Source organism: Pelodiscus sinensis, chromosome 5 (assembly GCF_049634645.1).
Source record: "Pelodiscus sinensis isolate JC-2024 chromosome 5, ASM4963464v1, whole genome shotgun sequence".
Taxonomy (NCBI): domain Eukaryota; kingdom Metazoa; phylum Chordata; order Testudines; family Trionychidae; genus Pelodiscus; species Pelodiscus sinensis.
This window is the reverse complement of record NC_134715.1, coordinates 48,521,101-48,535,888: the sequence shown is the minus strand read 5'-3', so window position 1 is coordinate 48,535,888 and position 14,788 is coordinate 48,521,101. Positions and strand designations below refer to the sequence as shown.

Sequence of the window (14,788 nt, the reverse complement as noted above, 5' to 3'; positions counted from 1 at the left end):
TCACAAAACATGAAGTCAATTTTAGAATCATACTGTTTCCGTGTAGAACAGAGTACATAATAATGTCAACATACTGTACTTAAAGGATCTGCATTCCATTCAGATGTTTATTTTTTTGGTATTTGAATCACAGCCCATTAAGGGTATATCTATACTTGCTCCCTATCTCGAGATAGGGATGCAAACGTAGGTGACCAAAATTACTAATGAAGCAGAGAGTTAAATATCCCACGTTTCATTAGCATGATCTCACCAGCCAGCTAGTTCAAATCACAGCTGATTCGAACCAGGAAGTGCATGCCGTGATGCGGTAGTTCGAACCAAAGCCCTTGGTTCAAACTAACATTACTCCTCATTTTTTGGGGTACTCCTCATTTTGAGGAGTAACATTAGTTCGAACCAAGGGCTTTGGTTTGAACTACTGCATCCTGGTGTGCACTTCCTGGTTCAAATCAGCTATGATTCAAACTAATGCACCAGCAAGGTCATGCTAATGAAGCACGGGATATTTAAATTCACACACCCCTGGGCGCCTCAGAGGCAATGCTTCCTCGCTCGCAAGCACAGCGTCTGAGTGCAGAAAAGAAACTTTTAATGAAAAAGAGAGAGGAATCACATGGCATTAACTTAGAAAAATACCACAACCAGAGCTCGAAAACCCATGAGTAACCATCCCAGTTAAAATCGATTGAGGAATGTCCTTTGCCTCTCAGGCTCACTAGTCCAACAATGTAAGGGTCCCATTCAATTACTCAGAATTTCTCCGTACCCCACTTCAAGCACCTCACTTACAGCTCTGTCTAGTCAGTGCAGACCCTGACCCTCACCCTGATGATTCTACTCATTGAGCCTGAGGCCATGCCACCTTTGTGCTGCTCCTGTGGTCCACTTACTCCTCCAGCCACCCTGCTGGCCACCTGCCGCTTCTTCTGCCAGATGCCTGCTGGTCACTCCCACCAGCTGCCCTGCTGGCCACCTGCCACCAATTTCTGCCAGCTGCCCTGCTGGCTGCCTGCCTTTCACTGCTCCTACCAGCGGCCCACTGTTTGCAATGGGTCTGGCTCCAGGCCAAACTAGTGACTTCAGCTCTTAGTGACTTCAACTCTTAGCTACCACCTAGGCTGGCCAAAAGATTCCAGCTTCTACTGGAATAACAGAGACACAGCTTATAGGGTCTGCTTTAGGTCTATCCTTAGGAAAGGACGGGCGTGGCGGGGGAGAGAGGAGTCTTACAGCTCATACCTGGCAGGCATGAAGCAGTCTGGCTCAAGCCCCTTCCCCCCCCCCCAACTGATCCACTCAAATCTAGAAGAGGGAGGCTTATTCTTCATCTGAGACCGTGTACAATGATGGTGTCTCTGAGACCCTGTACAATGATGGTGTCTCTTCTGCAAGCACTGGTGTCATATTTTACATTTCCTGCATTTAGGGGTAGCATGGTTTGTGACCCCACAACAGCCAAATTAGTTACAATACACCACATTCCATTCCAACAATTCACCCTTCATCAGCCCTGGCTGAATTGGATTTATATAACCACACCCCGGATTCCTTCCCCATCCCAGCCTGAGCTGTATTTGCATATCAACAGTTAATTATCTTGTAGGGCTAAACAATTTGGCTACGTCTACACTGGCCCCTTTTCCGAAAGGGGCATGCTAATTTTAAACTTCAGAATAGGGAAATCCGCAGGGGATTTAAATATCCCCCGTGGGATTTAAATAAAGATGTCCGCCGCTTTTTTCCGGCTTGTAGATAAGCCGGAAAAAAGCGTCTAGACTGGCCCGATCCTCCGGAATAAAGCCCTATTCCGGAGGATCTCTTATTCCTACTTCAAAAAAACTAGTAAGTCACTAGATGACTAATAAGTCAGACCTCTCATGGATCAGTAACTGGTTAAAAAAAAGATAGGAAATCAATTATAGGAATAATGGCCAGGTTTTACAACAAAGAGAAGTAAACAGTGGGATCTCAGCTGGGCCATATGCATTTCAGTTTAGTCAGTAAAGATCTGGAAAAGGGAGTGAACAGTAAAGGTGGCAAAGTTTACAGATCATAGTTAAGTCCAAAACTATCTGAGATGAGTTATTGCAGATGAAATACAATGTTGATAAAGCATGTTGGAAAATAGTTCCAACTACATATGTATAATAATGGTTTTTAAAGGATCTGTTACCTCTCAAGAAAGATACCTGGGATTCACTGCAAATAGTTATCTGAATGCTTCAGCTCCATGTGCAGTAGCAATCAAAAACTCGATCAGAATGCTAAGAGTTAGAAATAAGACAGAAAAACCATGACAATAAGATATAAATACATAGTGCACTCACAACTTCAGCACCCTCTATCTCACATTCTTCATCCTCCACACCGGGACAGGAAGAGGCTAGAGCTTCAACCTTAAGGCAGTATGGTGGGTCTTAGGGTTTCTGCCCTGCAGGCCAGTTGGTGTCAGGGCTAGATCCCTGCAAGGAGTGCCTACTGGTACTAGGGGCTTCCTCAAGAGTGGGATTAATGCCCCAAACCCCAACAGTACCTCTGCAAAGGGCTGAAATACTGTGATATGCAGATGTATCTAGCTCAAACTACTAAAGATCATCACACAGCTCAGAGAATCATAGAATCATAGAACTCTAGAACTGGAAGGGACCTCAAGAGGTCATCGAGTCCAGTCCCCTGCCCTCAGGACCCAGTACCATTTAGACCATCCTTGATAGAGATCTATCAAACCTGCTCCTAAATATCTCCAGAGATGGAGATTCCACAACCTCCAGAGGCAACTTATTCCAGTGTTTAACCACCTTGACAGTTAGGAAGTTTTTCCTAATGTCCAACCTAAACCTCCCTTTGCTGCAGTTTAAGCCCATTGCTTCTTGTCCTATTCCTCAGAGACCAAGGAGAACAATTTCTCTCCCTCCTTCTCAAAGTCAGTAGCTTTGACCACCCATGATGTAGGCTGATGAAGACAATTGGGGAGTTAGTTAAGAGATAAGATGAGGCAAAGGAGGCAATGACTGATGTGGAGGGAATAACACAGAGTGACAGAAAAATCTGTATATTGTTTTATCCAAAATAAATGATTACCTCCTCATTAAGTTAAAAGATTACTATATAGAATATTTCGTAGAGTCAGGTAAAATTTTCAAAAGTGCCCAAGTCAATGTAAATTTGTCTCTGAAATCATGCAAGTTACCCATAATACATACGTACATTCATTCAAGTATTTTTTTCTTTAGGCAAACTCCTATCTGCAATAATTGAATCATCACATATTTAGTCTTTTTTCTCATTAGATAATTTTTCACAGCAAATATGTATTGCGCTAAAGGGTCACTAAAAATTCTTTTCCTGGCAACAGTATTTTTAATGAATCCATTAAGATAACCATACTTTCTCTCTTTCACACATGTGCACTATAATAAGCTATAATAGAAATTAAGAAAATATGCTCTTAGCTTTGATTTAATCTGTTTTACCATTAAAGTGAAAACTCTTTTAGAGGGCATTTAAGTAAAAATGAGGAGCATGATAAACACTGTGCAATAAAAATAATTTTAAAATCAAAGCACTATCATACATTTTTCTATCAAAATGCAAGTTCCATGAAATGAAAACAATAATGATATTCATCTCCATCTACAGTTCCAACAAAACATCTCAGGATTTGATTTACAATTAGTAACTTGTTGAAAGTGAGCTATCATTTTATATTTGAAACTGCTACCACTCAAACAATCAAGCCTTAAAACCTTGCTGTTTATTAATTGCATTCTCACACTATTTTTCTCAACAAGGCTTCATAAAAATCAAGGCTATGTTATTCAAATTGATATTAGAATTATATGCATCCCCAGTTAGGCAATTCAATCACTACTAAACTCACAAACAGTAGGTGGCTTGTATGCTTGCAAATTCTAGATTCATTATTGAAGCATTAGAATATGATGTACCACATTAGTGTTGCATAAAGCTTGAACAGCCTCACTTTCCAGGCTGAGTGTATGGGAGCATCATACTCTCACCCTATATGAAAATATGGGAGCTTCATGGACTAAACACACAGGTGTGGATGGAGATACTCCCCACAGCCACTCCAATTCATTAAGAAGTTGCATTAATTGACTTTGAATTATAGTGTGCTATTCATTCTTTAGCTGGAACAATGATTCTCATTGCAAAATGGAATTGCCATATTAGGTCACACCCATTGTATACCCTACTTCAGTAACCTATATCTGACATAGGCCAATATAAAATGTTTTAGGGAAAAACACAAACAAATCCTTGACTAAAGAAATGTATTAAGTCCTCTCTATTTCAAGATTACAGTGTAGTACAGTAGTTTACTGTAGAAAACAATTGTGAATCTCCCCCTCCTCTCCGGAAATAGTCATGGCATTGCTTAGATTAGTAAATTTTGATTTTTAACTTGTGTACTACTGTGTTAAAGTAACAATTTTGAATGGAACTTTCAAATGTTCATAACAATGTATTTCAAGATTTTAAAAATTATTTGCCTTTTAAGACTAAGTGACTAGTTCAAAATCAGTCCCACTGACGTGGGGCAGGGGTGGCAGACTGGGCAACCACCATGGGCCCAAACCACTGCCAGAGCACAGCATGGCATGCTTCAGGAGGCTCTAGGTGCTGCGGGGGTATACCATGCTCCAAGAGATGCTAAAGGCTGTGGGGGGCTGGCATGGTGCACTCTGTCCCAGTCTTGCTCCTTGTAAATGAGGCCCCACACCTTCCAGGAGGGCAGAGCCACCCCTTCCCACACACACCTTACCCAAGGGCTCGGCTTGGCTGTTGGCTCCCCAGTTCTAAATAAATATGCCATCACATTCTATGTATGATTTTGCTTTTTGTTGGTTCCTCTAGGGTTATCAAACAGCTATAGTGGTTTAGTACCACAACTTTGTCAATTTGGGGATTTTCAAATGATTGCATAAGCTCACCTTTTAGTGCCACAGACCCTTGCAAAAAGAAAAATTGCTTGATTTTCTTTGACAGTACAATATCAACTGTATTTTATATGTAAACATTACAGTTAATGCCATTGGTGTGTTGCATGTTTACCCACACAGAAAAGACACTGATGAAAATTCAGGTTTTGAACTTTTGCTCCAGCTAACCCTGCTGCAGACTTCACTCTTCCTCTCAAACATTTCTGAAATTCCACTCTGAAATAGGGTCATCTTTCTACAGTCAGATATGATGAGGTAGGTACTCAGGCTTTTAGACAAACTAAAATATATACAGCATATAAAAAAAGAAATGTGTTTGTAATAAAGACCTACACACATCCTATATAACAAAGCAAGCCTATTACAACTACCAGATGCTTACCAAACTGGAAATACCTATAAAAGAGCCCTCTTGCAAGCTATGATTTTATGTACCCTGCAGGAAATCGCTTAGCAGAGGCCCATATTTTTAGAAATCTCTCCAGAATATTTTCTTTAATGGCAGCCACTTGTACACATTTATTAGCATATTCTAAATCAAAGCAAGAGCTGAAATTTATTTGTGAGATTCTTTTCCAGCTGTTTGCCATTACCTCTGAGCTAAAGTCAATGTTATATCAACAAGCTTCCTTTTTAAAAAAAAATAGATTTTCCATGTAAATTTAATCAGTTAAGGACTGTTCTTGCAGTTCTTTCTTTCCACTGTACTCTCAGGCTGCGTCTATACTGGCATGATTTTGCGCAAATACTTTTAACGGAAAAGTTTTTCCGTTAAAAGTATTTGCACAAGAGAGCGTCTATACTGGCATGTGCCTTTGCACAAAATATTTTCTTCTGTGCAAAAGCATCCGTGCCAGTGTAGATGCTCTCTTCTGCAAGAAAGCTCCGATGGCCATTTTTGCCATTGGGCTTTCTTGCACAAGAAATTAATATTGCTGTCTACACTGGCCCTCTTGAGCAAGAATATTTGCACAAAAGGGCTTATCCCTGAGCGAGAGCGTCGAAGTATTTGCACAAGAACCACTGATTTTGTACATTACAAAGTCAGTGTTCTTGCGCAAATACTCGCGGCCAGTGTAGACAGGCAGCAAGATTTTGCACAAAAGCGGTCACTTTTGCGCAAAATCATGCCAGTCTAGATGCAGCCTAATTCTGTTCAATCAATTTGGGACAAAAAGGTGGACATCAACATGGCCATTATTGTTTAAATACATTGATGATAATGTTCTTTGTATTCAAGCAGTGCTTAGTGTTTTCTCACTGGCCTATAAGGGTGGACTCACAAGAGTAGATTGATAACACCACAGTTAATATGAAAAATTTCTTTCCAATGTGTGCTAGCTCCTGAAAGCTGCTGTTTCCTACTGTGGATAGCAAATATCCAGTCTTCATCCCCTCTATCCATTGTGTATATGAAAATTGAATGTCCTAAGCAATAGCATATGTAGGGTGTTTCTACTATATAAAACTGCAAACTAAATCTTTTTAGGAAATATTTGAATTAGGATGAAGTTGGGTGTGCAAGAAGGGATGAAGACCTGGTAAGTGTCAGTTGAGAAATAAATATAATTTTTAAGATTCAGCAGTCTCTCACTTCTTTTGAAATAAGGCAAACATCTCCTACTAAGAAAGAGGCAATTCATATTACTATATCTCTTATAATAAACATATATTTATTTAAATATTATGTATATTACCTAAAAGCCAAGTTTTGTCCATCCTCACACAGATGAATCAGACGAATGAGTGTACCTCACATTATTTCAAAGGGCAGCAGAGCTCCCAATCCCTCAGTATCCTGGAAGAATTTTGGACTGAGTCAATTAACATTCCTCTGGTGGATCCAGCTGCTGTATATCCTCTGCTGAATCTCCTCACATTAAGTGGAAAATACAACATGGACCATGGTTTAGAGATACCATCTGTTCTTTATCTCTGCACTTAAAACAGCTTATTTCCCAACATTTATTAGATGTCCCTTTCCATGATTGTTATGCATCTGACAAAACGGTTCCAGCCAATGAAAGCTTATGCCCAAACACATTTGCTAGTCTTTAAGGTGCCATTGGACTCCACATTTTTGCTGAAACTGACTAGCACACTATCCCTCTGAACCTTGTCATTCTATGAATTGATTTCACTCTGGTGAAGTGCTAGCCAGGCAGAGGTGCACTGAAATTGTGGAGATATACATGGATTCCAGAAGCCTATAGAATATTCAGTATTTTTTTTTTAAACTAATGAAGAATGGTTTTAAAACCTGCACTTCATCCTCACTTTAGAATCTTGCTAAAGATCTTAAAACCTGCTTGTTTTAAAAACCACATTTGAACTATTTTTCAGTTCAAGGTTACCCAAACTTTGCAAAAGTTCAAACAAATGTACATAAATGAATTAATTTAAGGACATAACCTTAACCCTTGCGTTATATATGGCATGTAATATGCATGCAAGTATAAATAGCTGATCCATATAGGATGAAAATATGGTAACCTCAGAACCACAGAAATTCTTAGCAAATATTGATTCTAATTACCATTGTCTTTGATTTTGTACACTTCCTTGATTAAAGAGCAAAAACTGCTTGTTTGTAGGAGTTCACCACCAATAAAAACCTTTTACTGATCTTCTTTGTCTTTACTCTGCAGTTACAAAGGAGGGTGGCAACAGATGATATTTGAAAGCTCTGCAGGCTTCACTTTGGGTATTGCTTTTTTATATTAAGTAAAAGCTGCCTACAAAGTAAGCAAGCTCCCTGCAAATTTCTATTTTTCCCATCTCAGTTGTTGCATAAAATGTCTTAGCAGTAACTGCTGCCAATAGAGAGAAACCAATGGATTTTACAAATAAGCTTCAATTTTACTTTCAGAGGATGAAAAACAGGAATGAAACCTATTTCTTTCAAACCAATGTTTTTTCTTCTTTGCTGAGAAACAACTTTAGTCTGAGTCACAGCTGTGGTGCCCATGACACCGACAGAAGATTTCATCAGCTTTCAATAATTTCTAGTAGCTGCAGCCTGCTGCTCTCACTGTATCACTGAGCAGCAAATGACAGTGTTCTGATGTTGACGTGTTTCTAGGCTTTTATTTCTTTGGCTGATGTCTTTCAGCATCCTGCTTGTTGAGTTGATTCACTGAAGTGCTAAGTAACTATGGTTGTAGCTCTGTATTCAGTGGTCTTCAATAAAGAGTCAACATTTACCAACTTCGCTATAAGGCTGTATTTTGTGGTAGATAGTCATTTTCTAAACTAATTATATGGGGAACCCAGACATTTCAAATAAGTTGGTAGTAAAAGAATAGAGTCTATTTTATGTCTTCATCTATGAAAGAAATATTTTACTGAATACTGTTTTATTGCCTTTTGGGGCAGAGTGATAGTCATGGGCTTTTTCATTCATTTAATTGTTTATTTTGCATTATTAGAGAGGGGAACTTATACTAACACCTGATAAGTCAGAGAATCAGAGAATCATAGAATAGTAAAACTGGAATGAGAGGTCATCGAGTCCAGTACCCAGCCCTCATGGCAGCACCAAGAACAATCTAGATCATTCCTGATAGATGACTATACAACCTGCTCTTAAATATCTCCAGTGATGGAGATTCTATGACCTCCCTAGGCAATTTATTCCAGGAGTGTTTAACCACAGTTCGGAAGTTTTTCCTAATGTCCAACATAAACCTCCTTTGCTGCAATTTAAGCCCATTTGCTGCTTCTTCTATCATCAGAGGCCAAGGAGAACAACGTTTCCCCCTCCTGCTTGTAACATCCTTTTAGATACTTGAAAACTGCTATCATGTCCCCTCTTAGCCTTCTCTTTTCTAAACTAAACAAGCCCCATTTTTTCAGTCTTCTTCATAGGTCATGTTTTCTAGACCTTTAATCATTTTTGTTGTTCTTTGGACCTTCTCCAATTTCTCCACATCTTTTGTGAAATGTGGTGTCCAGAACTGGACACAACTGAGGTCTAATCAGCACCAAATAGAGCAGAAGAATGACTTCAAGTGTTGCTCACAACACTCCTGTTAATATATCCCAGAATGTTTGCTTTTTTTGTCAGTGTTACACTGTTGACTCATATTTAGCTTGTGGTCCATTATGACCCCTAAATCCCTTTCTGCAGTACTCCTAACTAGATAATCATTTCCCATTCTGTATGTGTGAAACTAATTGTTCCTTCCTAAATGGAGTAATTTGCATTTGTCCTTATTTAACTTCATCCTGTTTACCTCAGACCATTTCTCTAATTTGTCAAAATCATTTTAAATTTTGACCCTATCCCCCAAAGCACTTGCAACCCCTCCCAGCTTGGTATTATCTGCAGACTTAATAATTGCACTCTCTCTGTCATCATCTAAATAATGGATGAAGATAGAATAATAGAATACTAGGACTGGAAGGAACCTCAAGAGATCATTGAGTTCAGTCCCCTGCTCTTGTGGTAGGACCCAGTACCGTCTAGACCATCCCAATACTGTCTAGACATTTATCTAACCTACTCTAAAATATCTCCAGAGACAGATTCCACAACCTCCCAAGGCAATTTATTCTAGTGTTTAACCACCCTGACAGTTTTTCCTAATGTCCAACCTAAACCTCCCTTGCTGCAGTTTAAGCCCATTGCTTCTTGTTCTATCCTCAGAGGCCAGGAAGAACAAGTTCTCTCCCTCTTCCTTGTGATACCCTTTTATATACCTGAAAACTGCTACCATGTCCCCTCTCAGCCTCCTCTTTTCCAAACGAAACAAACCCAATTCTTTCAGTCTTCCTTGAACATAACATAGGTTATGTTCTCTAGACCTTTAATCATTCTTGTTGCTCTTCTCTGGACCCTCTACAATATTTCCACATCTTTCTTGAAATGTGGTACCCAGATCTGGACACAATACTCCAATTGAGGCCTAATCAACACAGAGTAGAGTGGAAGAATGACTTCTCGTGTCTTGCTCACAACAGTTAATGCATCCTAGAATCATGTTTGTTTTTTTGCAACAGCATCACATTGTTGACTCATATTAAGCTTGTGGTCCACTATAACCCCGAGATCCTTTTCTGCCGTACTCTTTCCCAGACAGTCACTTTCCATTCTGTATGTGTGAAACTGATTGTTCCTTCCCAAGTGGAGCACTTTGCATTTGTCCTTATTAAACTTCATCCTGTTTACCTCAGGCCATTTCTCCAATTTGTCCAAATCATTTTGAATTATGATCCTATCCTCCAAAGCAGTTACAGCCCTTCCTAGCTTGGTATCATCTGCAAACTTAATAAGCATACTCTCTTATGCTCATATCTAAAATCGTTGATGAAGATATTGAACAGAATTGGTCCCAAAATAGACCCCCGGGGAACCTCACTTGTTATACCTTTCAAGCAGGATTGTGAACCGTTAACTACTCTCTGGGAATGGTTATCCAGCCAGTTATGCACCCACCTTATATTAGCCCCATCTAAGTTGTATTTGCCTACTTTATTGATAAGACTATCATGTGAGACCCAAAACAGACTGCTGTGAAATCCCAACTGTTACCCTTCCAGCATGATTGTGAACCATTAATAACTACTTTCTGACAACAGTTATCCAGCCAGGTATGCACACACCTTATAGTAACCCCATCTACGTTACATTTTCCTAATTTATTAATAAGGGGGTCATCTCAGACCCTGTCAAATGCCTTACTAATAGGTTGCCAGGTGTCTGGTTTTGAACTGGACAATCTGGTTTTTGAGGTTTCTGTCCCGGAAATAAATTGAGAAGATACTGGACATATAAATGTCCGGTATTTTCTAATTAAGTATGTTTTATTATTATGAGTATCAGTATGTAGTTGCGTACTGCCTGGCTGGTAGATACACTCGCACTGCGTGAGTGTATCTACCAGCCAGGCAGTACACAACTATGCAGTAGAGAGGAGGGTGGGAGTGGGGCGGGATGGAACCCCTGGGGCTGCACTCGCTCGTGCTTCACTGGGATCGTACATGGACGGGCAGCACCCCGGGATCTGCGTGCACCCAAGCAGCCCTGCTCCCCGCCAGTTCTTCCCCCCACCCCAATCTCCTCCAGCCAGTCCCACTCCCCCAACCTCCCCCTCTGGCCTGCCCTGCTTCCTGCCGGCCAGTTCTAACCCCCCACCCCTGACCTCCTTCCGGCCAGCCCTGCTTCCCGCTGACTGGATCTCCCCTCCCACATTTCCCCTGGCCAGCCCCACTCCCCCCGACTAGCTCTGCTTCCTGCTGGCACGTTCTCTCCCTTTTCCCCCACCCCCGGACCTCCTCCCAGTCAGCTCCTCTCCTGGCCGGTCCACACCCCCCCGCCAACTGAGATCAAGTGTGTCCAGTATTTTTTGAAGCCATCTGGCAACCTACTTACTAAAATCTAGGTATACCTCATCCACCTCTTCTCCCTTATCCACAAGGCTTGCTGTCCTATCATAGAAAGCTATCAGATGGGTTTGATGTGATTTGTTCTTTACAAATACATGCTGGAAGATTTCTATCAGCTTATCTTCCAGATGTATGCAGATGAATTACTTAATTACTTGCTCCATTATCTTCCCTGACACAGAAGTTAAACTGACTGGTCTGTAGTTTCCTGGATTGTTCTTATTTTACTTTTTATAGATGGGTACTATATTTGCCCTTTTCCAGTTTTCTGGAATCTCTCCCGCCTTCCATGACTTTTCAAAGATGATAGCTAAAGGCTCAGATACCTCCTCTGTCAGCTCCTTGAATATTCTAGGATGCATTTTATCAGGCCCTGGTGACTTCAAGACAACTAACAGTAATTTTTAACTTTTTATTTTAACTTCTAAACCTACCCCATTTCCACTAGCATTCACTATGTTAGACAGCCAGTCACCATCAAACTTCTTGGTGAAAGCTAAAACAACCTCATCAAGCACCTCTGCCTTTTCCAAGTTTTCCTGTTATTGTTTCTCCCTGTTCACTTGGCAATGTGCCTACCTTGTCCTTGGTCTTCCTCTTGCGTCTAATATATTTGTAGAATATCTTCTTGTTACCCTGTATAAGTCTATTTGTGTTTTGGTGTCTGAAAATAACCTACTAACCTGTGGTTTTGAGGAAAAATAAAGGACTCAGACCTACATTTAATATGAAATGCAGTCCATAGGTAGCTATCCCACTGGAGTGTTCATCTGCCAAAAGATAAAAGTAACGATTAAAGAGTTATTTATTCATGTGACGCCAAATAGCAATGAGAGTATGTCTCTGCCTAGAGGAATTTGCAGTCTCAATTAAGTATGCAGTCTCAATTAAGTATACAGAAACATAAGGTATGACTTATTACCATAAGCAATATGTCTGTCACATTTTTTGCACAAGAGCACACCCCCCCCCCCAAAAAAAAAAACACAAGGAGGATGAACCTATGGGCAAATATTACAAATAATTTTGCAGCCTAAAAGTGCAATTCAAGTTATGGCTGACTACTATTCGGGGACAAGAGTCATATTTGCAAAAGGACACACTGAATAGACAGATTTCAAGAAAAGAATAAAAAAATAAAATTGAATATGTTGGATAGCAATGTAGACATTTAGCAAAGTCTCTTAAAAAAAGTGCAGTGTTCTACTCAATGTTGAAACTTATGGGTTAATAAAAGGAGTAATTGCTCTATAAATCTGATTATATATTTAACATTGTTTGAAATTGGAAAGTTATTCTCATTACTTTTCTGAAAGCAAATTCTTTGCAAATAATGTTATATATTTTGTGCTATGTAATCTCTCTATAACAATATAATCCTGAGAATTCTAATATACATAAGAAATTTCATGTACAGGAAAAATCCAGTTGAATTTACAGGAAATACTCTCATGCGTAAAGTTATTCATATCCTTAAGTGGTTGCAGGACTGGGGTCAGGCATTAGTACATTATATGTGGTGAGCTATGCTGGAAACTTTGTTCCTCCTAATAATTTGCATAGGAAAAGAGGAGTAAATGAAGCCTCAGTGAATGTATTTAAATGAAGCTATAAAGTTTTTGTCCTTAAAGCATACATGAAAATCCTCTTTTCTGAGAGTGTATTTATGAAATGTACAGAGCAGCTTCAACTGAAAAATAAAATTTTATTATGTAAATAGTCAAGTTACCCACTCAATGCTCAACTTAAGTTCTTGCTTAAACATTAGCACAGTAACTAAAGATGCATTGGACCTTGTACACTAAGATTTTTTTCTATGAGGAGTACTTTTATAAAAAAAGGTTGTAGCTTTCTGACCTTTTGTACTAAACAAATAAATACATTTCTTCATTTAATAGCTCCTTTGTTTCTAAAATGGGTTTTGCTGCTGACAATCTTCTGAAGAGGTCGTTTGGCTTATTTGTTTTCCTTTCTGTCTAAATGCTGCCAACGTGCCAGATGTCATAGCTAAGCTCAGTTTCTTCTCAAGTGTATGTGGGTACCAGGAAAATGGATGAGTAAGCAAATTATTTTCAGCTCTTATTTTGCCACACCTGGTTTTGAAGCCTCAGCCAAGTAGTGACTATCCAAAGAATTATTCGGTTTCAGTGCAGAAACAAAGAATGTATTTAAATCAGCTTTAATAGAAACAGAAGAGAAATAATACATCTGCTATAAATTGTGATGAAGAAACTGGAAGAGTCAATTCACTATGAATCCAGTAATGGGAAAAACAAACATCTATTGGAACAACATCTATGAGACACAAGGTGGGTAGTGCAATACTTTTTATTGCACCAGTTTTCGTGGGTGAAAGAGATGAGCATTCAAACTATAACTAACTTCTTCAGGTCACTTTAGTCTTGTCTTTTTTACTAACAGAAGTTGGTCCAGTAAAAGATACTACCTCACTCGTCTTGTCTCAAATATGTTGGGCCTGACATAGCTACTCCACCACTGAAATCCATCATAAGTATTTTCAGTTATTCCATAACCTAATGCCTCTGAGCATACCACTGAAGATTAAAATTATTCAGTGCTAGAAGTAATGTCAAATATTTACATGTTACAAATGACACTAGGGGCAAGGAGTCCTATGGCACCTTATAGACTAACTGAAGTGTTGAAGCATAAAGCTTTCGTGGGCAAAGACCCACTTCGTCAGATGCACGTAGTGGAAATTTCTAGAGGCAGGTATAAATATGCCACAATCAGGCTAGAGATGATGAGGTAGATCCAATCAGGGAGGATGAGGCCCACAAAAGCTTATGCTCCAACACTTCCGTTAGTCTATAAGGTGCCACAAGACTCCTCACCACTTTTGCAGATTCAGATTAACACGGCTACCCCTCTGATAATGACACTAGGAACTCCAATTTAACTTCAAATAAATAATGTTTGCACTAAGAATCCCACCTTTAAAGCCACTAGTTCTTCCTTTTCTCCCCCATCTTCAGTAATCCTCAAGCTCACTGTCCAATAACTTGTCTTGCATCAATTTAGTCCTATATCCTGCAAACACGTACACACATGCTTAAGATTAAACATATTAGTGGTTCCATTTTGTCACACAAATTTCACTGTGGGCATTAATTGTTTGCTAAATCATGGGTTAGACAGGAAAATGTCTGTGTAAACTCAGTAACATATTAGAGTGCTATTAACCAAAAACTACTCATCACAGCAGCAAAATAAAGTATTATGTTTTGATTCTGGTATTAAGTGAGTGTTGAAATAAGAAAAGTTGAAAATCTCAGTTTTTATGCAGCATTAAGTTAGAAGTATGCAGTTTTTCAGCATAGGCATTTTTCATTTTTTAAAATAAGTATTATATTGTAACAAAACCAGAAGTCCAAACTCTAACAAGCAAAAATCCCCTGTTCCCCAAAGATTTT

General features: G+C 39.4%; 1 long non-coding RNA gene across 1 annotated transcript in view; it reads right to left on the bottom strand.

The window, feature by feature from the left end:
* Nucleotides 1–14,540, bottom strand: part of LOC142829590 (uncharacterized) — a 52,756-nt gene extending 38,216 nt beyond the window's left edge. The window contains exons 1-3 of the long non-coding RNA XR_012904140.1: nucleotides 14,310–14,540; nucleotides 12,075–12,124; nucleotides 6,665–6,765 (exon numbers count right to left, since the gene is read on the bottom strand). This is a non-coding gene — a long non-coding RNA (uncharacterized LOC142829590). The remainder of the gene's footprint in view (nucleotides 1–6,664; nucleotides 6,766–12,074; nucleotides 12,125–14,309) is intronic.
* Between the last annotated feature and the right edge of the window lie 248 nt (nucleotides 14,541–14,788).